We start from the raw sequence: 22,905 nt of genomic DNA on the forward strand, positions 1-22,905 counted from the left end.
AGAGATTTTTCAGGGTTTAGTGTAAACAAATCATAATTGTGATAACTGGAGAATGACAATCTCTTGCCTGTGTCTTAGGGAGCAAAATGAACTGCGCACAGGTGCGCAAAGGCTCCAGCTTGCATCACAGGTACAGGTTTATCCTGACTAGTGAAATAAGAATCATCCTGACTAATGGGAGCGTGGCCGCAGTCCCACATGGCAGGGTCCCGGCACGGAGTGGCTTCCGCCATCTTGAGAAGGGCAGCATGCAGTACCGCGCTGTGCCCACAAGGCGGCAGCACTGCCGCCCTTCCCACGCTCGCAGCCGCGGCCGCTCTCGCAGCCCGAACTCGGCGTCACCCTCCCCTCTGTTCACACACACCCCCCCCGCTCCCCGCTCGATCCGGGCAGGGCGGGGACGCCTCAGTGTGAAAAACACGGTTCACGGTTCTGGGAGAAGTACAAGGTGTAATAAAAAAGGCAATAGGAGACATGCATGGAGCCAAGGGTTAGAACAGCTGGGTGCTTGGCATGCTGCCATGAGGACACTTGCTGCGGGAACACCCCTTTAAATACGTTTCACAATCCATCCATTTGTTACATACTCCTAGACCTTCATGTACAGTCAGCACTTTCTGGGAACTGTTTAGCACGGCCGCTCCTTGGCTCCGCCTTTTTAGAGCGTGCCTGTTTTTTGGCTTGTGGTTTTATCCTTCTCCTTCTCCCTTTTATTTTGGGTGGTGGTCCAGCCGGTGAGTGTTGATAATTGTCAGCTACAGGGGTCCCCATCACGGGCTGTTGTCTTTGACTGAGCAGAGAGTTTTAGCATACTATCACTAAAAAAACACCCCAAAAATATCTCCCAAAAACCCCCCAAAAATTCCAACAAGACCCGAAAAAAACCCCAAAAATATCCCCCAAAATCACCAAAAACAAAAAAAAAATTCCCCGCCAAAAAATCCCCCCAAATTACCAAAAATATCCTCCCAGAAAACCTCAAAAGCTACGTGGAAGTGGCGGCCAAAGGTAAGAAAAATACCCCCCAAAATCCCCCCAAAATGCCCCAAATAATCCCCAAAATATCGCCAAAAATTAAAAAAAAAATCCCCCAAAAAATTCCTCCAAAACTAACCCAAAACTCCCAAAAAATCCCCCCAAGAATCCCCAAAAATCCTCAAAAAAACCCCAAAAAATCCCAAAAATATTCCCCAAAATCCCCCAAAAACCCAAAAATAATTCCCCTAAAGAAATCCCCAAAAATTACCAAAAATATCTATCCAAAAAACTCCCAAAACGTGGAAGCGGCGGCCAAATGTAAGGACAAAACAAAAAAAATAAAAACCGAAAAATACCCAACAAAAAATCCCCAAAAAATCGCGAAAAATTAAAAATAAAAAAATCCCAAAGAAAATCCCCCCAAAAATTCCCTAAACCCCCTAAGATCCCAAATAATCCCGCAAAAAAATCCGAAAAAACCCTAAAACATTCCCAAAAACATTCCCCAAAACATTCCAAAATATTTCCCCCCAAAAATTCCCAAAAACCCCCCAAAAAATTCCAAACACCCACCCAAAATCCCCAAAACCATCAAAAAATATCCCTAAAAATTACCAAAAGCAAAAATAAAATTCCCCCAAAAAGTTCCCAAAAATTGCCAAAAATATCCTCAAAAAAACCACCAAAAATCACCTGGAGCAGGCGGCCAAAGGTAAGAAAAAAAACCCCAAAAAACCCCCAAAAATACCCCCAAAAATCGCCAAAAAATAATAAAAAAAAAATCCTTAGAAAAATTCCACAAAAATCCCCCAAAATCCAAGAAAAATTCCCCAAAAACATCCCCAAAAATAAATAAAAATATCCCCCAAAAATTCCCTAAAAATCCCAAAAAAATCCCAAACATTACCAAAAACCTCCCAAAAATTTGCCAAAATTACCAAAAATCTCCTCAGAAAAATCCCCAAAAATCACCTGGAGCTGGCCGCAAAAGGTAAGGAAAAAAGCCCAAAAAAACCCTCAGAAATAACCCCATAAATTCCCCAAACCCACAAAAATTCGCAAAAATATCCCCAAAAATTGCAAAACTGCAAAAAAAAAAAAAAAAAAAAAATTCCCCCCATAAAATCCCCCAAAATTTTAAAAAATATCCCTCCAAAAAAATCCCAAAAATCAGCTGGAGCTGGAGGCCAAAGGGGAGAAAGAACCCCAAAAATCTACCCAAAAACCCCCAAAAAATTACTAAAAATATCTCCAAAAAATCGCCAAAAATTAAAAAAAAAAAAAAATCCGAAAAAAATCCCCCAAAAAATCCCAAATAATCCCCCAAAAAATCCCAAATACACCCCACAAAACCGTCCCCAAAATATCCTCAAAAATTGCCAAAAACCCTAAAAAATTCCCCCCCAAAAAAATCCCCCAAAATTACCAAAACGATCCCCAAAAATCCCAAAAACCACCTGGAGCTGTCGGCCAAAGTTAAGAAAAAAACCCCCCAAAAAATTAAAAAAAAATACCCAAAGATTACTTCCCAAAAAATCCCCTAAAATTACCAAAACACCCCCAAAAAGTCCTCTAGAAATACCCCCAAAAATCCCCCAAAATCGCCGTAACCTGGTAGGCAAAGGTGAGAAAAAAACGAAAAAAAATACCCAAAAAATGTCCCCAAAAATTACAAGAACCCCCCAAAAAAATTCCCCAAAAAACTCCCCAAAACTTCAAAAAAAATCCCTAAATATCCTCAAAAACTTCAAAATAAATTCCCCAAAACCCCCAAAAACTTCCCCAAAAAGCCCCCTAAAATTACCCAACCCCCCCCCAAAAAATCCCGAAAAACCCCCTAGAAAAACCCCAAAAAAACCCCCCAAAATCACCATAAGCTGGCAGCCAAAGGTGAAAAAAAACCACCCAAAAATCCCCAAAAATATCTCCAAAAAATCCCAAAACAATTCCAAAAAAATTCCCATAAAAAAGTCCCCAAAGCCCCCCAAAATAACAAAAAAAAACCCCTAAAAATCCCCAAAATACCACCCAAAACCATCCCAAAAATATCCCCCTAAAAACCCCCAAAAATTATCAAAAAAATACACCAAACATTCCCCATAAAAATCCCTCAAAAAATCCCCAAAAATCACCAAAAATATCCCCCCAAAAAACCCCAAAAATCACCTGGACCTGGCCACTAAAAGGGAGGAAAAAACCCCAGAAAACAGCCAAAAACACCCTAAAAATATCCCCCAAAAATATCCCCAAAAAATTTCCAAAAATCCCTCAAAAAACCCCAAAACCACTCAAAAAAATTACCAAAAGCCCAAAAATAATTTTAAAAAAAAAATCCCCAAAAATCCCCAAAAATTTTACAAAATATTCCCCAAAAAAATCCCAAAAATCAGCGGCAGCTGGGGTCCAAAGGGGAGGAAGAACCCAAAAAAACTACCCAAAAACCCCAAAAAATTACCAAAAAAAAAATCAAAAAAATCGCCAAAAATTAAAAAAAAAAAAAAAAAAAAAAAAAAATCCCCAGAAAAATCGCCCCAAAAAACTTACCAAAACCATCCAAAAATCCCAAAAAATCCCCCCAAAAACCCCAAAAAAACCATCCCAAAAATATCCCCAAAAATCCAAAAAAGTTTTCCCAAAAATACCCCAAAATCAACCCCAAAAATCCCCCAAAAATTACCAAAAATATTTTCTGAAAGAATTCCCAAAAAAGTTCCAAAAACCCACCAAAAATCCCCCCAAAATCCCCAAAAATCCCCAAAACAGTCCCATAAAATCCTAAAAAAACCCAAATTTTAAAAAATCCTCATAAATATTCCCAAAAATTTCCCTAAAACCCGAAAAAATTCCCTAAAACCCCAAAAAAATTCCCAAAAAATTCCCTCCAAAAAATCCCAAAAAAATCCAAAAAATTACCACAAAACCCCCAAAATTACCTAAATCCAAAAAAATTCCCAAAAAATTACCAGAAATATTCTCAAAAAACAACCCCCAAAAATCACCTGGAGCTGGCGGCCAAAGGTAAGTAAAAAACCCCCAAAAAACGCAAAAAAATCACCTGGACCTGGCCACTAAAAGTGAGGAAAAAACCCCAAAAAAACAGCCAAAAACACCCTAAAAATATCCCCCAAAAATATCCCCAAAAATTACCAAAAACCCCCAAAAAACGCCAAAACTATCCAAAAAACATACCCTAAAAATTACCAAAACCCCTCCCAAAAGTTATCAAAAAACCACCTGGAGCTGGCAGGCAAAGGAGAGAAAATAACCCCAAAAACTACCCAAAAATTACCAAAAAAACCAAAAAAATTCCCCAAAAAAATCCCTAAAAATTACCAAAAATATCCTCAAAAAACCCCCCAAAACCACATGGAGCTGGCGGACAAAGGTAAGAAAGAAACGCCCAAAAAATCCCGAAAAATACCCCAAAAAAATCCCTAAAAAATACTCAAAAAATTAAAAAAAAAAAAAAATCCCCAAAGAACTCCCACAAATATTCCCAAGAACGCAAAAAAATCCACCCAAAAAATCCGCAAAAATCCTCAAAAAACCCCCCCAAAAATCATCCCAAAAATATCCCCCAAAAATCCCCCAAAAACAATTCTTAAAATATATCCCAAAAAAATCCCCAAAAACTTTAAAAAATATCTCCCCAAAAAATCGCAAAAATCAGCTACACATGGCGGCCAAAGGGGAGAAAGAACTTCAAAAAACTACCTTAAAACCCCCCAAAATTACCATAAAAATCTCAAAAAAATCCCCAAAAATTAAAAAAAAAAAAAAAAAAAAAATCCCCAAAAACATTCCCAAAAAAAAAAAAAAAAAAAAAAAAAACCCGCAAAAAATTCCCAAAAAATCCCCCCAAAAATTCCAAAATATCCACCTAAAAATTCCAAAAAACCCCCCAAAAAAATCCCAAAAATATCCCAATAAATTACCAAAATCCCCCAAAATATTTCCCCAAAAACATCCCCAAAAGGAACCCCAAAAACCACCTGGAGCTGGCAGCCAAAGGTAAAAAAAAAAACCAAAAATACCCCCCAAAATACCCCAAAAATTACTAAAAAAATCCCCAAATAACCTCAAAAAAAAACCCCAAAAACCATCCCAAAATATCTCCAAAAATTACCAAAAGCCCAAAAATAATTCCCAAAAAAAATCTCCAAAAATGAGCTGGACCTAGCATCCAAAGGGGAGAAAAAAGCCCAAAAAACCACCCAAAATTCTCCCAAAAATTACCAAAAAAATTGCCACCAAAAATCAGAAAAAAATCTCCAAAAAAATCCCCCAAAAAATCCCCAAAACCCTCCAAAAATCCCCAAAAAATTAAAAAAAACCCAAAAGACATCTTAAAAACATCCCTAAAAATTACCAAAAAAAAAAAAAAAAAAAAAAAAAATCCCAAAATTACCAAAAATCCCCAAAGAAATCCCCCAAAATTTACCAAAATCCCTACAAATCACCTAGAGCTGGCGGCCAAAGGTGAGAAAAAAAACCCAAAAAAACCCCCAAAAACTATCCAAAAAAAATCCCCAAAAATTCCCAAAACTCAGCAATAATCCCAAAAAATCACACCAAAAAAACTCCATAAAAAATCCCAAAAATATCCCCCAAAATCCCCAAAAAATCCCAAAGAAATCCCGCCCAAAAAATCCCCCAAAATTTAAAAAATAATTTCCCCCACCAAAAAATCCCAAAAATCAGCTGGAGCTGGCCGCCAAATGGGAGAAAAAAAACCCCAAAAAATACCAAAAAAACCCCGAAAAATTACAAATAAAAATCTCAAAAAAATTCCCAAAAATTGCAAAAAAAATTCCCCAAAATAATCCTTCCAAATTTTCACAAAAACCACCCAAAATCCCAAGTACTCCCTGAAAAACGCCCAAAGAAATTCCAAAGGAACCCAAGAAACCTCCCAAAAATATCCCCCAAAATTACCAAAAACCCAAAACTAATTCCCAAAAAAAATCCCCAAATAGTTTAAAAAAAATCTCCCAAAAAAATCCCAATAATCAGCTGGAGCTAGCGGCCAAAGGGGAGAAAGAACTCCAAAAAACGACCTAAAAACCTTTCGAAAATAACTAAAAAAAAAATCTCCAAAAAATCGCCAAAAATTAAAAAAAAAAACAAAACAAAACAAACAAAAAAATTCCCCCAAAAATTCCCAAAAGCCCACCAGAAATCCCAAAAAATGCCCCCCAAAATTAAAAAAAAAAACCTCAAAAAAACCCAAAAAACCATCCCAAAAATATCCCCAAAAATTACCAAAATCCCAAAAAAAATTTCTTCCAATAAAGTTCTCCCAAAAAATCTCAAAAAATTACCAAAAATATCCCCAAAAGAAACACCAAAAACCACTTGGAGCTGGAAGCCAAAGGTAAGGAAAAAAAAAACCCAAAAAAATCCCAAAAATACCCCAAGAATACCCCCCAAAAACTCCCCTAAATTTATCAAAACCCCCCAAAAATATCCCAAAAAAATCCACTAGAAACATCCCAAAAAATCCCCCAAAATCCCCATAACCTGGCAGCCAAAGGAGTAAAAAAAGACCAAAAAACACCCCAAAAATGTCCGCAAAAATTACCAAAATCCCAAAAAAAATTCCCCAAAAAACTCCGCAAAAAATCCCCAAAACTTCCAAAAAAAATATCCTCAAAAAATCCCCAAAAGCTTCCAAAAAAATTCCCCAAAACACCCAAAAAAATTCCCCAAAAAACCCCCTAACATTAACAAAAGCCACCAAAAAATTCCCAAAAACCCCCCTAGAAACACCCTAAAATAACCTCTAAGTCACCACAACCTGGCAGCCAAAGGTGAAAAAAGCCCCAAAAACACCGCAAAAATATATCCAAAAATCCCCAAAAAAACGCCAAAAATATCCTCAGAAATCCCAAAAATATTCCCAAAAACATCCAAAAAATACCCCCATAAATATCCCCAAAAAATTCCCAAAATCCCGAAAAAAATTTCCCTAAAACCCCAAAAAGATTCTCAAAAAATTTCCCTCAAAAAATCCCAAAAATTACCAAACCCCCCCCTCCCAAAATTACCAAAAATCCTGAAAAAAAAATCCCAAAAAAATCCCCCAAAATTATCAAAAATATTCCCCCAAAAAAGCTCCAAAAATTAGCTGGACCAGGTGGCCAAAGTGAGAAAAAGACCCCAAAAAACTAGTCAGAAATACCCCAAAAGTATCCCAAAAAATTAATAAAAATGGCTCAAAATTATGCCCCTTTCACGCCACTGGTAGAAATGGCACAGTACCAAAAAAACCTGTACCTGTTCCGTTTTCAGACTGAAGCAACAGGATATTCCTGGCTTCTAGTGCAGCAGGGAAGGGAAAGGTTTGGGTAATCCCGTCTTCATTTAAAGATTTCTTCATGAAAGCCATCACTGCCCTCAACCGGGACATCCACCACACCCAGGGCATCTAAAAAATGAAGAAAAAAATCTAAGCAGAGGATCCAGACTAGCAGGAAAAAACAGCAGAGGTAGAATGCACCACTCCAAGAATACAAGGCATCTTTTAAATTTATATTAAAAAAAAAAAAAAAAAAAAAAAGAAAGCCGCCTTTGTCACACAATAGAACGTTAAGTGCAACACAAACATCCCAGCTGAACCTTCACTCTGTCTTTCAATGCTGCTGTCCGGCACAAAGAAGCTGCGGCTGCTGCTGGATCCCTGCAAGTGTCCAAATCCAGGTGGGACACCGGGGCTCGGAGCACCCGGGGCTGCTGAAAGGTGTCCCTGTTCATGGCAGGAGGGGAACTGGGCGAGCTTTAAGGAGCCTTCCCACCCAAACCACTCCGGGATTTGCTGAGGCTCTGAAAGGAGCTGAGCTGCTGCAGGGAGAGATGTCCTCCCGTGGGCACGGGGAGCTGCCTTGGCACGGGACGGGAGCGCCCCCGGCCCTGCCTTCTCCTGCTTGAAAATATCACCTGGAGCCCCGGCTCAGGGGGGCTAAATCAGCTGGACTCCAGGCAGCTCTGTCAGCTGCCCCCCAGGGACATGGGTGGGGCTGGGGGATGAGGGCTTTAAATAGCCAATTCTTTGGAACAGATGCCTGTCCCTTCCCGATGCTGCTGAGCTTCCTTGCACGCTCTGCCCGTTCCTGGCACAGCTGGCGTTCAAGGGGCAGCTCTGCACGGGAATATCCACCCTCCGTGAGGCACTGTGAGGGTATGGCAGCAGGAACTGAGCAGGGAATTGGGGGCTTCACTCTCTCTTGTTCTTCTTTTTCTTTTTTGAAATGAATACTCAATATTTATGTAATATCTCTTACTCAATCCCTCTCCATGTTCTGTCCTACTTTTTGCCTCTCTCTCTGTCTCACTTGCTGCCTGCATCTTTATTTCTCCTTTCTTCCTCTCCTTGTCCCTCAGTCCTGCACCGTGACTGTGTTTCTTTGTCCCTGTCACTGTCCCTTTGCCTGTACCTGTGTGCACCTGCTGCCCAGTGCTCCTCCCTGACCGTCCCCTCTCTTGGTGAGCCTCTGTCCTGCTGGCCGTGCCTCTCTGTCTCCGTCCCTGTGCTGCTCCTTGGCCGCGTTTGCCCGCCCCGGCACGTGCCGCGGTCGATTCCTCTGCGGGTTCTTGTTTCCCTCTTTGCATCCCTCAGTCCTTGCTGCGTGTTTGGCACCGTGTTTCGTTCTGCGTCCTTCTGCGTGCCTCGCTCGTGTTCCTGTTTTATTCTGTGTGGCTCTGTGGAGCTCCCCGTGCCGGTGGTTCCCACGGGTGTGTCCCATTTGCTGTCCCTGTTCTTTTTTAATCCCTCTCTGTGTGCGGCCCATTCACCATCCCAGGTGTTTTTTGGGTTTTTTTCCATTTCATCCTGCGCCTTGATCTTAGTTTTCTTGCTGTGTCCTCTCTGCTGGCGCTTCCTCTTCTGCCCCTTGTTGCCTGTGTCTGCGGGGCTGAGAAGGAACTTCAGCCCTTCTGGGGGCTGTCCCCCACTTCCTTGCGTGAGCAGAGTCCCTTTTTGGGGGGATGGACCGTGGGAAGGGTTCGAATAAAGTGCCGTGCTCCTGCCCGAGGCAGTTGTAGTTGTTCTGTGCCTTCTTTGGAGGGTGAGGAAAAAAGGCTGAGGGGGACAGGGGGTGGAGACTCGGGGGCTCCCGTGTCCTTTGGGGCACCCCAAGGTCCCGAGGAGAGGGAGCCACGCTGCGGTGAAGGAGCAGGTGAGTGGGGAATGGGGGGGCGGTGCCGGGTGCCGTCCCCCAGAGGGACCCAAGAGTGCCAGAACATTCACAGGGAGGGCTGGGTGTAGAAGGCAGGAAAATATAAATATAAAAAATACCTAACTACAGCTTAAATAAATGTTTTATTTGGTTAGAGAAGGGTTTCTTAATAGATAATCTAAATATAAAATAAAAATAATAGAAAAATAAAAATATATTTATATAAATATAAAATATATACAAATAGAAGTAACAACTTTATATTAAATATATAAATAATGCAAATATATAGTGTATGAATATAAATTATATATATATGAGATTAGAAATACGCAAATAATATAGTTTAAAATAAATGGGTTTTTTTTGGTTTTATTTGGTAAAGGCAGGTTTTTTTTATAATTAATATAAGCAAAATAAATACACAAATGTACAATAAGTTTATAAAGACATAAAAGTAGAAGTATTTGTGCATACATGAATGTATGGAAGTAAATACATAAATATATAGATCAATATAAATGTAGGATATAAATAATATATACTTCTGGTATAATATATTTATAATATAGATACATTGATTGCAGACATACAAATGAAAGATATAAATAGAAACATTTAAATATAGTTTAAAATAAAGGGGTTTTTTGTTTGTATTTGGGTAAAGGTGGGGCTTTTAAATAAAATTTGAAACATACACATATATAATATATAAAGATATATGCATAAAATAGAAATGAATTTTAACAATATAAATATTATGTGTACAATAAATAATAAAAATAATATTGTATGTATGTTATAATGCAACCTTAATTGAAAATATAAAATGTGTATAGATTGTGAATGTGAATATAAATTAAATATTAATAGATTTTTATTCAAAGGGGTTTTTTTATTGTTTGCTTTTAGTTTTGGTCGGGGTGTTTTGGGGCATTCTTTTAGGAGGATTTTTTGAAGGGATGGGACTCGTTGCTTTTTGCCTTCGCTTCTCTCTCTGTCCCCAAAGCGCCGCAGCCCCGGGCTGAGCTCGGCGCAGTGCTGCCGCCTGTGTGCCGCCTTGTGGGCACAGCGCGGTACTGCAGCCAGCCCCCGAGCCGGCAATGGCAGTGCTGCCGCCTTGTGGACACAGCGCGGTACTGCAGCCAGCCCCCGAGCCGGCAATGGCAGTGCTGCCGCCTTGTGGGCACAGCGCGGTACTGCAGCCAGCCCCCGAGCCGGCAATGGCAGTGCTGCCGCCTTGTGGGCACAGCGCGGTACTGCTGCCAGCCCCCGAGCCGGCAATGGCAGTGCTGCCGCCTTGTGGGCACAGCGCGGTACTGCAGCCAGCCCCCGAGCCGGCAATGGCAGTGCTGCCGCCTTGTGGGCACAGCGCGGTACTGCAGCCAGCCCCCGAGCCGGCCCCTGGCAGTGCTGCCGCCTTGTGGGCACAGCGCGGTACTGCAGCCGCCGCCGCTCCGGCGCCCTGGCAGCGCTGCCGTCCTGTGGGCACAGCGCGGTGCTGCGCGCGTGCCCTTCCGATGATGGGAGCGAGCGCGTGCCGGGACGCTGCCCTGTAGGACTGCCGCCACGCTGCGGAAGTGGCCTCTGCCAGTACTAGAGATGGCGGCCGAGAAGGGCGGAAGTGACGTCTTGCCACTCTCAAGATGGCGGTTTGGCCGGCACTCGCTTGACCTTCTATATATGGCGGCAGTTCCGGGTACCACAACAAAGATGGCAGCCGGGCCGGAAGTGGCCTCTGCCAGTACTAGAGATGGCGGCCGAGAAGGGCGGAAGTGACGTCTTGCCACTCTCAAGATGGCGGTTTGGCCGGCACTCGCTTGACCTTCTATATATGGCGGCAGTTCCGGGTACCACAACAAAGATGGCAGCCGGGCCGGAAGTGGCCTCTGCCAGTACTAGAGATGGCGGCCGAGTAGGGCGGAAGTGACGTCTTGCCACTCTCAAGATGGCGGTTTGGCCGGCACTCGTTTGACCTTCTCTATATGGCGGCAGAAAGGGCGGGAAAATCAAGGACCCCAGGCTGTTTTGTGGGCTGCCTGCCCGCGACGCCGACACCGATCCCCGCGGCGCGATTTTCTGCGGCGTTTCCGAGAGTGCCGACACGGGCTGTGGGCTCAGCGGCGCCGCGGGCGCGCGGGAAACGGGCAGGCGCCGACAGGCGGCTGCGGGCAGACGCCTTTCTCTGCCGGGGTCCTGTACTGCCGGGGGCGGCACCGAAGGCGGTCCCGGGGGCGGTACCAAGGGCGGAACCAGGGGCGGTACCAAGGGCGGCAGCGGCGGCGGCAGCGACGGCGGTACCGGGGGCGGTACCCACGGCGGTACCGGGGGCGGTACCGGGCGGGCATCCAGGTGCGGGGCCGTGAGGTGATCCAGGGGCGGGGCCGGGCCCGGCACAGGTGCGCGGGGTCTCGGTGCGGCTGCGCGGGGCGTGGCCGAGGTGATTGAGCTCCAGGTAATTGGCTCGGCCCCCATTTGCTCAGGCTGAACTCGTTTCGGTCAGTGGCCGCGTTGGAGCTCGGCGCACAGGGACAGGTTGGATTTCTGCTTTCCTTCCTCTCAAACCCTCTCCCCCTCCTCCTCGTGTTCCCCTTCTTTTTCTGCCTTTCCCGCCTTTCTCTCTCCTCCTCAAACCGACTCTTTCCCTCCCCTTTCGGCCTCTCCTCCTGTTTCTCTCTCTACCTTTCCTCCCTCCTCCCCGTGTTCCTTTTCTTTTCTTTTCTTTCTCCCCCCAACCTGTCCCCCCCATTCTCCCTCTCCTGTCCCTACCCCGCTCCCCTCTCCTGTTCCCCTCCTGGGTCCCCCGTCCCTCTCCGCCCCCGGCCTTTCCCTCCCCGTCCCGCTTCCCTCCGCAGCCCGAGCCCTCCCTGCTCCTCTCATCCCTGTGTCTCTCCTCTCTGTCCCTTCTCCCCTGGCTGTTTCCCGCTGTTCCCTCCCTATAGGTGTGTATATACCTATACACACCCTACCCTACCCTACCCTGATCTATTCCTTTCTCCTCCTGCTCCTGCTTCTACCCTTCCTTCCCCCCAACCCTGGGCCCCCCGTTCCCTCTCCCTGCTCCCATTCCCCTCATTCAATCCTCCCCTCCCTCTGTCCTGCACCGTGACTGTGTTTCTTTGTCCCTGTCACTGTCCCTTTGCCTGTACCTGTGTGCACCTGCTGCCCAGTGCTCCTCCCTGACCGTCCCCTCTCTTGGTGAGCCTCTGTCCTGCTGGCCGTGCCTCTCTGTCTCCGTCCCTGTGCTGCTCCTTGGCCGCGTTTGCCCGCCCCGGCACGTGCCGCGGTCGATTCCTCTGCGGGTTCTTGTTTCCCTCTTTGCATCCCTCAGTCCTTGCTGCGTGTTTGGCACCGTGTTTCGTTCTGCGTCCTTCTGCGTGCCTCGCTCGTGTTCCTGTTTTATTCTGTGTGGCTCTGTGGAGCTCCCCGTGCCGGTGGTTCCCACGGGTGTGTCCCATTTGCTGTCCCTGTTCTTTTTTAATCCCTCTCTGTGTGCGGCCCATTCACCATCCCAGGTGTTTTTTGGGTTTTTTTCCATTTCATCCTGCGCCTTGATCTTAGTTTTCTTGCTGTGTCCTCTCTGCTGGCGCTTCCTCTTCTGCCCCTTGTTGCCTGTGTCTGCGGGGCTGAGAAGGAACTTCAGCCCTTCTGGGGGCTGTCCCCCACTTCCTTGCGTGAGCAGAGTCCCTTTTTGGGGGGATGGACCGTGGGAAGGGTTCGAATAAAGTGCCGTGCTCCTGCCCGAGGCAGTTGTAGTTGTTCTGTGCCTTCTTTGGAGGGTGAGGAAAAAAGGCTGAGGGGGACAGGGGGTGGAGACTCGGGGGCTCCCGTGTCCTTTGGGGCACCCCAAGGTCCCGAGGAGAGGGAGCCACGCTGCGGTGAAGGAGCAGGTGAGTGGGGAGTGGGGGGGCGGTGCCGGGTGCCGTCCCCCAGAGGGACCCAAGAGTGCCAGAACATTCACAGGGAGGGCTGGGTGTAGAAGGCAGGAAAATATAAATATAAAAAATACCTAACTACAGCTTAAATAAATGTTTTATTTGGTTAGAGAAGGGTTTCTTAATAGATAATCTAAATATAAAATAAAAATAATAGAAAAATAAAAATATATTTATATAAATATAAAATATATACAAATAGAAGTAACAACTTTATATTAAATATATAAATAATGCAAATATATAGTGTATGAATATAAATTATATATATGAGATTAGAAATACGCAAATAATATAGTTTAAAATAAATGGTTTTTTTTTTTGTTTTATTTGGTAAAGGCAGGTTTTTTTTATAATTAATATAAGCAAAATAAATACACAAATGTACAATAAGTTTATAAAGACATAAAAGTAGAAGTATTTGTGCATACATGAATATATGGAAGTAAATACATAAATATATAGATCAATATAAATGTAGGATATAAATAATATATACTTCTGGTATAATATATTTATAATATAGATACATTGATTGCAGACATACAAATGAAAGATATAAATAGAAACATTTAAATATAGTTTAAAATAAAGGGGTTTTTTGTTTGTATTTGGGTAAAGGTGGGGCTTTTAAATAAAATTTGAAACATACACATATATAATATATAAAGATATATGCATAAAATAGAAATGAATTTTAACAATATAAATATTATGTGTACAATAAATAATAAAAATAATATTGTATGTATGTTATAATGCAACCTTAATTGAAAATATAAAATGTGTAGAGATTGTGAATGTGAATATAAATTAAATATTAATAGATTTTTATTCAAAGGGGTTTTTTTATTGTTTGCTTTTAGTTTTGGTCGGGGTGTTTTGGGGGCATTCTTTTAGGAGGATTTTTTGAAGGGATGGGACTCGTTGCTTTTTGCCTTCGCTTCTCTCTCTGTCCCCAAAGCGCCGCAGCCCCGGGCTGAGCTCGGCGCAGTGCTGCCGCCTTGTGGACACAGCGCGGTACTGCAGCCAGCCCCGAGCCGGCAATGGCAGTGCTGCCGCCTTGTGGACACAGCGCGGTACTGCAGCCAGCCCCCGAGCCGGCAATGGCAGTGCTGCCGCCTTGTGGGCACAGCGCGGTACTGCAGCCAGCCCCCGAGCCGGCAATGGCAGTGCTGCCGCCTTGTGGGCACAGCGCGGTACTGCAGCCAGCCCCCGAGCCGGCAATGGCAGTGCTGCCGCCTTGTGGGCACAGCGCGGTACTGCTGCCAGCCCCCGAGCCGGCAATGGCAGTGCTGCCGCCTTGTGGGCACAGCGCGGTACTGCAGCCAGCCCCCGAGCCGGCAATGGCAGTGCTGCCGCCTTGTGGGCACAGCGCGGTACTGCAGCCAGCCCCCGAGCCGGCAATGGCAGTGCTGCCGCCTTGTGGGCACAGCGCGGTACTGCAGCCAGCCCCCGAGCCGGCAATGGCAGTGCTGCCGCCTTGTGGGCACAGCGCGGTACTGCATGCCAGCCCCCGAGCCGGCCAATGGCAGTGCTGCCGCCTTGTGGGCACAGCGCGGTACTGCAGCCGCCGCCGCTCCGGCGCCCTGGCAGCGCTGCCGTCCTGTGGGCACAGCGCGGTGCTGCGCGCGTGCCCTTCCGATGATGGGAGCGAGCGCGTGCCGGGACGCTGCCCGGTAGGACTGCCGCCACGCTGCGGAAGTGGCCTCTGCCAGTACTAGAGATGGCGGCCGAGAAGGGCGGAAGTGACGTCTTGCCACTCTCAAGATGGCGGTTTGGCCGGCACTCGCTTGACCTTCTATATATGGCGGCAGTTCCGGGTACCACAACAAAGATGGCAGCCGGGCCGGAAGTGGCCTCTGCCAGTACTAGAGATGGCGGCCGAGAAGGGCGGAAGTGACGTCTTGCCACTCTCAAGATGGCGGTTTGGCCGGCACTCGCTTGACCTTCTATATATGGCGGCAGTTCCGGGTACCACAACAAAGATGGCAGCCGGGCCGGAAGTGGCCTCTGCCAGTACTAGAGATGGCGGCCGAGTAGGGCGGAAGTGACGTCTTGCCACTCTCAAGATGGCGGTTTGGCCGGCACTCGTTTGACCTTCTCTATATGGCGGCAGAAAGGGCGGGAAAATCAAGGACCCCAGGCTGTTTTGTGGGCTGCCTGCCCGCGACGCCGACACCGTTCCCGGCGGCGCGATTTTCTGCGGCGTTTCCGAGAGTGCCGACACGGGCTGTGGGCTCAGCGGCGCCGCGGGCGCGCGGGAAACGGGCAGGCGCCGACAGGCGGCTGCGGGCAGACGCCTTTCTCTGCCGGGGTCCTGTACTGCCGGGGGCGGCACCGAAGGCGGTCCCGGGGGCGGTACCAAGGGCGGAACCAGGGGCGGTACCAAGGGCGGCAGCGGCGGCGGCAGCGACGGCGGTACCGGGGGCGGTACCCGCGGCGGTACCGGGGGCGGTACCGGGCGGGCATCCAGGTGCGGGGCCGTGAGGTGATCCAGGGGCGGGGCCGGGCCCGGCACAGGTGCGCGGGGTCTCGGTGCGGCTGCGCGGGGCGTGGCCGAGGTGATTGAGCTCCAGGTAATTGGCTCGGCCCCCATTTGCTCAGGCTGAACTCGTTTCGGTCAGTGGCCGCGTTGGAGCTCGGCGCACAGGGACAGGTTGGATTTCTGCTTTCCTTCCTCTCAAACCCTCTCCCCCTCCTCCTCGTGTTCCCCTTCTTTTTCTGCCTTTCCCGCCTTTCTCTCTCCTCCTCAAACCGACTCTTTCCCTCCCCTTTCGGCCTCTCCTCCTGTTTCTCTCTCTACCTTTCCTCCCTCCTCCCCGTGTTCCTTTTCTTTTCTTTTCTTTCTCCCCCCAACCTGTCCCCCCCATTCTCCCTCTCCTGTCCCTACCCCGCTCCCCTCTCCTGTTCCCCTCCTGGGTCCCCCGTTCCCTCTCCGCCCCCGGCCTTTCCCTCCCCGTCCCGCTTCCCTCCGCAGCCCGAGCCCTCCCTGCTCCTCTCATCCCTGTGTCTCTCCTCTCTGTCCCTTCTCCCCTGGCTGTTTCCCGCTGTTCCCTCCCTATAGGTGTGTATATACCTATACACACCCTACCCTACCCTACCCTGATTCTATTCCTTTCTCCTCCTGCTCCTGCTTCTACCCTTCCTTCCCCCCAACCCTGGGCCCCCCGTTCCCTCTCCCTGCTCCCATTCCCCTCATTCAATCCTCCCCTCCCTCTGTCCTGCACCGTGACTGTGTTTCTTTGTCCCTGTCACTGTCCCTTTGCCTGTACCTGTGTGCACCTGCTGCCCAGTGCTCCTCCCTGACCGTCCCCTCTCTTGGTGAGCCTCTGTCCTGCTGGCCGTGCCTCTCTGTCTCCGTCCCTGTGCTGCTCCTTGGCCGCGTTTGCCCGCCCCGGCACGTGCCGCCGTCGATTCCTCTGCGGGTTCTTGTTTCCCTCTTTGCATCCCTCAGTCCTTGCTGCGTGTTTGGCACCGTGTTTCGTTCTGCGTCCTTCTGCGTGCCTCGCTCGTGTTCCTGTTTTATTCTGTGTGGCTCTGTGGAGCTCCCCGTGCCGGTGGTTCCCACGGGTGTGTCCCATTTGCTGTCCCTGTTCTTTTTTAATCCCTCTCTGTGTGCGGCCCATTCACCATCCCAGGTGTTTTTTGGGTTTTTTTCCATTTCATCCTGCGCCTTGATCTTAGTTTTCTTGCTGTGTCCTCTCTGCTGGCGCTTCCTCTTCTGCCCCTTGTTGCCTGTGTCTGCGGGGCTGAGAAGGAACTTCAGCCCTTCTGGGGGCTGTCCCCCACTTCCTTGCGTGAGCAGAGTCCCTTTTTGGGGGGATGGACCGTGGGAAGGGTTCGAATAAAGTGCCGTGCTCCTGCCCGAGGCAGTTGTAGTTGTTCTGTGCCTTCTTTGGAGGGTGAGGAAAAAAGGCTGAGGGGGACAGGGGGTGGAGACTCGGGGGCTCCCGTGTCCTTTGGGGCACCCCAAGGTCCCGAGGAGAGGGAGCCACGCTGCGGTGAAGGAGCAGGTGAGTGGGGAAGTGGGGGGGCGGTGCCGGGTGCCGTCCCCCAGAGGGACCCAAGAGTGCCAGAACATTCACAGGGAGGGCTGGGTGTAGAAGGCAGGAAAATATAAATATAAAAAATACCTAACTACAGCTTAAATAAATGTTTTATTTGGTTAGAGAAGGGTTTCTTAATAGATAATCTAAATATAAAATAAAAATAATAGAAAAATAAAAATATATTTATATAAATATAAAATATATACAAATAGAAGTAACAACTTTATATTAAATATATAAATAATGCAAATATATAGTGTATGAATATAAATTATATATATATGAGATTAGAAATACGCAAATAATATAGTTTAAAATAAATGGGTTTTTTTTTTGTTTTATTTGGTAAAGGCAGGTTTTTTTATAATTAATATAAGCAAAATAAATACACAAATGTACAATAAGTTTATAAAGACATAAAAGTAGAAGTATTTGTGCATACATGAATATATGGAAGTAAATACATAAATATATAGATCAATATAAATGTAGGATATAAATAATATATACTTCTGGTATAATATATTTATAATATAGATACATTGATTGCAGACATACAAATGAAAGATATAAATAGAAACATTTAAATATAGTTTAAAATAAAGGGGTTTTTTGTTTGTATTTGGGTAAAGGTGGGGCTTTTAAATAAAATTTGAAACATACACATATATAATATATAAAGATATATGCATAAAATAGAAATGAATTTTAACAATATAAATATTATGTGTACAATAAATAATAAAAATAATATTGTATGTATGTTATAATGCAACCTTAATTGAAAATATAAAATGTGTAGAGATTGTGAATGTGAATATAAATTAAATATTAATAGATTTTTATTCAAAGGGGTTTTTTTATTGTTTGCTTTTAGTTTTGGTCGGGGTGTTTTGGGGGCATTCTTTTAGGAGGATTTTTTGAAGGGATGGGACTCGTTGCTTTTTGCCTTCGCTTCTCTCTCTGTCCCCAAAGCGCCGCAGCCCCGGGCTGAGCTGAGCTCGGCGCAGTGCTGCCGCCTTGTGGACACAGCGCGGTACTGCAGCCAGCCCCCGAGCCGGCAATGGCAGTGCTGCCGCCTTGTGGACACAGCGCGGTACTGCAGCCAGCCCCCGAGCCGGCAATGGCAGTGCTGCCGCCTTGTGGGCACAGCGCGGTACTGCAGCCAGCCCCCGAGCCGGCAATGGCAGTGCTGCCGCCTTGTGGGCACAGCGCGGTACTGCAGCCAGCCCCCGAGCCGGCAATGGCAGTGCTGCCGCCTTGTGGGCACAGCGCGGTACTGCAGCCAGCCCCCGAGCCGGCAATGGCAGTGCTGCCGCCTTGTGGGCACAGCGCGGTACTGCAGCCAGCCCCCGAGCCGGCAATGGCAGTGCTGCCGCCTTGTGGGCACAGCGCGGTACTGCAGCCAGCCCCCGAGCCGGCAATGGCAGTGCTGCCGCCTTGTGGGCACAGCGCGGTACTGCAGCCAGCCCCCGAGCCGGCAATGGCAGTGCTGCCGCCTTGTGGGCACAGCGCGGTACTGCAGCCAGCCCCCGAGCCGGCAATGGCAGTGCTGCCGCCTTGTGGGCACAGCGCGGTACTGCAGCCAGCCCCCGAGCCGGCAATGGCAGTGCTGCCGCCTTGTGGGCACAGCGCGGTACTGCTGCCAGCCCCCGAGCCGGCAATGGCAGTGCTGCCGCCTTGTGGGCACAGCGCGGTACTGCAGCCAGCCCCGAGCCGGCAATGGCAGTGCTGCCGCCTTGTGGGCACAGCGCGGTACTGCAGCCGCCGCCGCTCCGGCGCCCTGGCAGCGCTGCCGTCCTGTGGGCACAGCGCGGTGCTGCGCGCGTGCCCTTCCGATGATGGGAGCGAGCGCGTGCCGGGACGCTGCCCGGTAGGACTGCCGCCACGCTGCGGAAGTGGCCTCTGCCAGTACTAGAGATGGCGGCCGAGAAGGGCGGAAGTGACGTCTTGCCACTCTCAAGATGGCGGTTTGGCCGGCACTCGCTTGACCTTCTATATATGGCGGCAGTTCCGGGTACCACAACAAAGATGGCAGCCGGGCCGGAAGTGGCCTCTGCCAGTACTAGAGATGGCGGCCGAGAAGGGCGGAAGTGACGTCTTGCCACTCTCAAGATGGCGGTTTGGCCGGCACTCGCTTGACCTTCTATATATGGCGGCAGTTCCGGGTACCACAACAAAGATGGCAGCCGGGCCGGAAGTGGCCTCTGCCAGTACTAGAGATGGCGGCCGAGTAGGGCGGAAGTGACGTCTTGCCACTCTCAAGATGGCGGTTTGGCCGGCACTCGTTTGACCTTCTCTATATGGCGGCAGAAAGGGCGGGAAAATCAAGGACCCCAGGCTGTTTTGTGGGCTGCCTGCCCGCGACGCCGACACCGTTCCCGGCGGCGCGATTTTCTGCGGCGTTTCCGAGAGTGCCGACACGGGCTGTGGGCTCAGCGGCGCCGCGGGCGCGCGGGAAACGGGCAGGCGCCGACAGGCGGCTGCGGGCAGACGCCTTTCTCTGCCGGGGTCCTGTACTGCCGGGGGCGGCACCGAAGGCGGTCCCGGGGGCGGTACCAAGGGCGGAACCAGGGGCGGTACCAAGGGCGGCAGCGGCGGCGGCAGCGACGGCGGTACCGGGGGCGGTACCCGCGGCGGTACCGGGGGCGGTACCGGGCGGGCATCCAGGTGCGGGGCCGTGAGGTGATCCAGGGGCGGGGCCGGGCCCGGCACAGGTGCGCGGGGTCTCGGTGCGGCTGCGCGGGGCGTGGCCGAGGTGATTGAGCTCCAGGTAATTGGCTCGGCCCCCATTTGCTCAGGCTGAACTCGTTTCGGTCAGTGGCCGCGTTGGAGCTCGGCGCACAGGGACAGGTTGGATTTCTGCTTTCCTTCCTCTCAAACCCTCTCCCCCTCCTCCTCGTGTTCCCCTTCTTTTTCTGCCTTTCCCGCCTTTCTCTCTCCTCCTCAAACCGACTCTTTCCCTCCCCTTTCGGCCTCTCCTCCTGTTTCTCTCTCTACCTTTCCTCCCTCCTCCCCGTGTTCCTTTTCTTTTCTTTTCTTTCTCCCCCCAACCTGTCCCCCCCATTCTCCCTCTCCTGTCCCTACCCCGCTCCCCTCTCCTGTTCCCCTCCTGGGTCCCCCGTCCCTCTCCGCCCCCGGCCTTTCCCTCCCCGTCCCGCTTCCCTCCGCAGCCCGAGCCCTCCCTGCTCCTCTCATCCCTGTGTCTCTCCTCTCTGTCCCTTCTCCCCTGGCTGTTTCCCGCTGTTCCCTCCCTATAGGTGTGTATATACCTATACACACCCTACCCTACCCTACCCTGATCTATTCCTTTCTCCTCCTGCTCCTGCTTCTACCCTTCCTTCCCCCCAACCCTGGGCCCCCCGTTCCCTCTCCCTGCTCCCATTCCCCTCATTCAATCCTCCCCTCCCTCTGTCCTGCACCGTGACTGTGTTTCTTTGTCCCTGTCACTGTCCCTTTGCCTGTACCTGTGTGCACCTGCTGCCCAGTGCTCCTCCCTGACCGTCCCCTCTCTTGGTGAGCCTCTGTCCTGCTGGCCGTGCCTCTCTGTCTCCGTCCCTGTGCTGCTCCTTGGCCGCGTTTGCCCGCCCCGGCACGTGCCGCCGTCGATTCCTCTGCGGGTTCTTGTTTCCCTCTTTGCATCCCTCAGTCCTTGCTGCGTGTTTGGCACCGTGTTTCGTTCTGCGTCCTTCTGCGTGCCTCGCTCGTGTTCCTGTTTTATTCTGTGTGGCTCTGTGGAGCTCCCCGTGCCGGTGGTTCCCACGGGTGTGTCCCATTTGCTGTCCCTGTTCTTTTTTAATCCCTCTCTGTGTGCGGCCCATTCACCATCCCAGGTGTTTTTTGGGTTTTTTTCCATTTCATCCTGCGCCTTGATCTTAGTTTTCTTGCTGTGTCCTCTCTGCTGGCGCTTCCTCTTCTGCCCCTTGTTGCCTGTGTCTGCGGGGCTGAGAAGGAACTTCAGCCCTTCTGGGGGCTGTCCCCCACTTCCTTGCGTGAGCAGAGTCCCTTTTTGGGGGGATGGACCGTGGGAAGGGTTCGAATAAAGTGCCGTGCTCCTGCCCGAGGCAGTTGTAGTTGTTCTGTGCCTTCTTTGGAGGGTGAGGAAAAAAGGCTGAGGGGGACAGGGGGTGGAGACTCGGGGGCTCCCGTGTCCTTTGGGGCACCCCAAGGTCCCGAGGAGAGGGAGCCACGCTGCGGTGAAGGAGCAGCTGAGTGGGGAGTGGGGGGGCGGTGCCGGGTGCCGTCCCCCAGAGGGACCCAAGAGTGCCAGAACATTCACAGGGAGGGCTGGGTGTAGAAGGCAGGAAAATATAAATATAAAAAATACCTAACTACAGCTTAAATAAATGTTTTATTTGGTTAGAGAAGGGTTTCTTAATAGATAATCTAAATATAAAATAAAAATAATAGAAAAATAAAAATATATTTATATAAATATAAAATATATACAAATAGAAGTAACAACTTTATATTAAATATATAAATAATGCAAATATATAGTGTATGAATATAAATTATATATATATGAGATTAGAAATACGCAAATAATATAGTTTAAAATAAATGGGTTTTTTTTTTGTTTTATTTGGTAAAGGCAGGTTTTTTTATAATTAATATAAGCAAAATAAATACACAAATGTACAATAAGTTTATAAAGACATAAAAGTAGAAGTATTTGTGCATACATGAATATATGGAAGTAAATACATAAATATATAGATCAATATAAATGTAGGATATAAATAATATATACTTCTGGTATAATATATTTATAATATAGATACATTGATTGCAGACATACAAATGAAAGATATAAATAGAAACATTTAAATATAGTTTAAAATAAAGGGGTTTTTTGTTTGTATTTGGGTAAAGGTGGGGCTTTTAAATAAAATTTGAAACATACACATATATAATATATAAAGATATATGCATAAAATAGAAATGAATTTTAACAATATAAATATTATGTGTACAATAAATAATAAAAATAATATTGTATGTATGTTATAATGCAACCTTAATTGAAAATATAAAATGTGTAGAGATTGTGAATGTGAATATAAATTAAATATTAATAGATTTTTATTCAAAGGGGTTTTTTTATTGTTTGCTTTTAGTTTTGGTCGGGGTGTTTTGGGGGCATTCTTTTAGGAGGATTTTTTGAAGGGATGGGACTCGTTGCTTTTTGCCTTCGCTTCTCTCTCTGTCCCCAAAGCGCCGCAGCCCCGGGCTGAGCTCGGCGCAGTGCTGCCGCCTTGTGGACACAGCGCGGTACTGCAGCCAGCCCCCGAGCCGGCAATGGCAGTGCTGCCGCCTTGTGGACACAGCGCGGTACTGCAGCCAGCCCCCGAGCCGGCAATGGCAGTGCTGCCGCCTTGTGGGCACAGCGCGGTACTGCAGCCAGCCCCCGAGCCGGCAATGGCAGTGCTGCCGCCTTGTGGGCACAGCGCGGTACTGCAGCCAGCCCCCGAGCCGGCAATGGCAGTGCTGCCGCCTTGTGGGCACAGCGCGGTACTGCAGCCAGCCCCCGAGCCGGCAATGGCAGTGCTGCCGCCTTGTGGGCACAGCGCGGTACTGCTGCCAGCCCCCGAGCCGGCAATGGCAGTGCTGCCGCCTTGTGGGCACAGCGCGGTACTGCAGCCAGCCCCCGAGCCGGCAATGGCAGTGCTGCCGCCTTGTGGGCACAGCGCGGTACTGCAGCCAGCCCCCGAGCCGGCAATGGCAGTGCTGCCGCCTTGTGGGCACAGCGCGGTACTGCAGCCA

The sequence above is a fragment of the Oenanthe melanoleuca genome, unplaced genomic scaffold, assembly GCF_029582105.1.
Source record: "Oenanthe melanoleuca isolate GR-GAL-2019-014 unplaced genomic scaffold, OMel1.0 S009, whole genome shotgun sequence".
NCBI lineage: Eukaryota > Metazoa > Chordata > Aves > Passeriformes > Muscicapidae > Oenanthe > Oenanthe melanoleuca.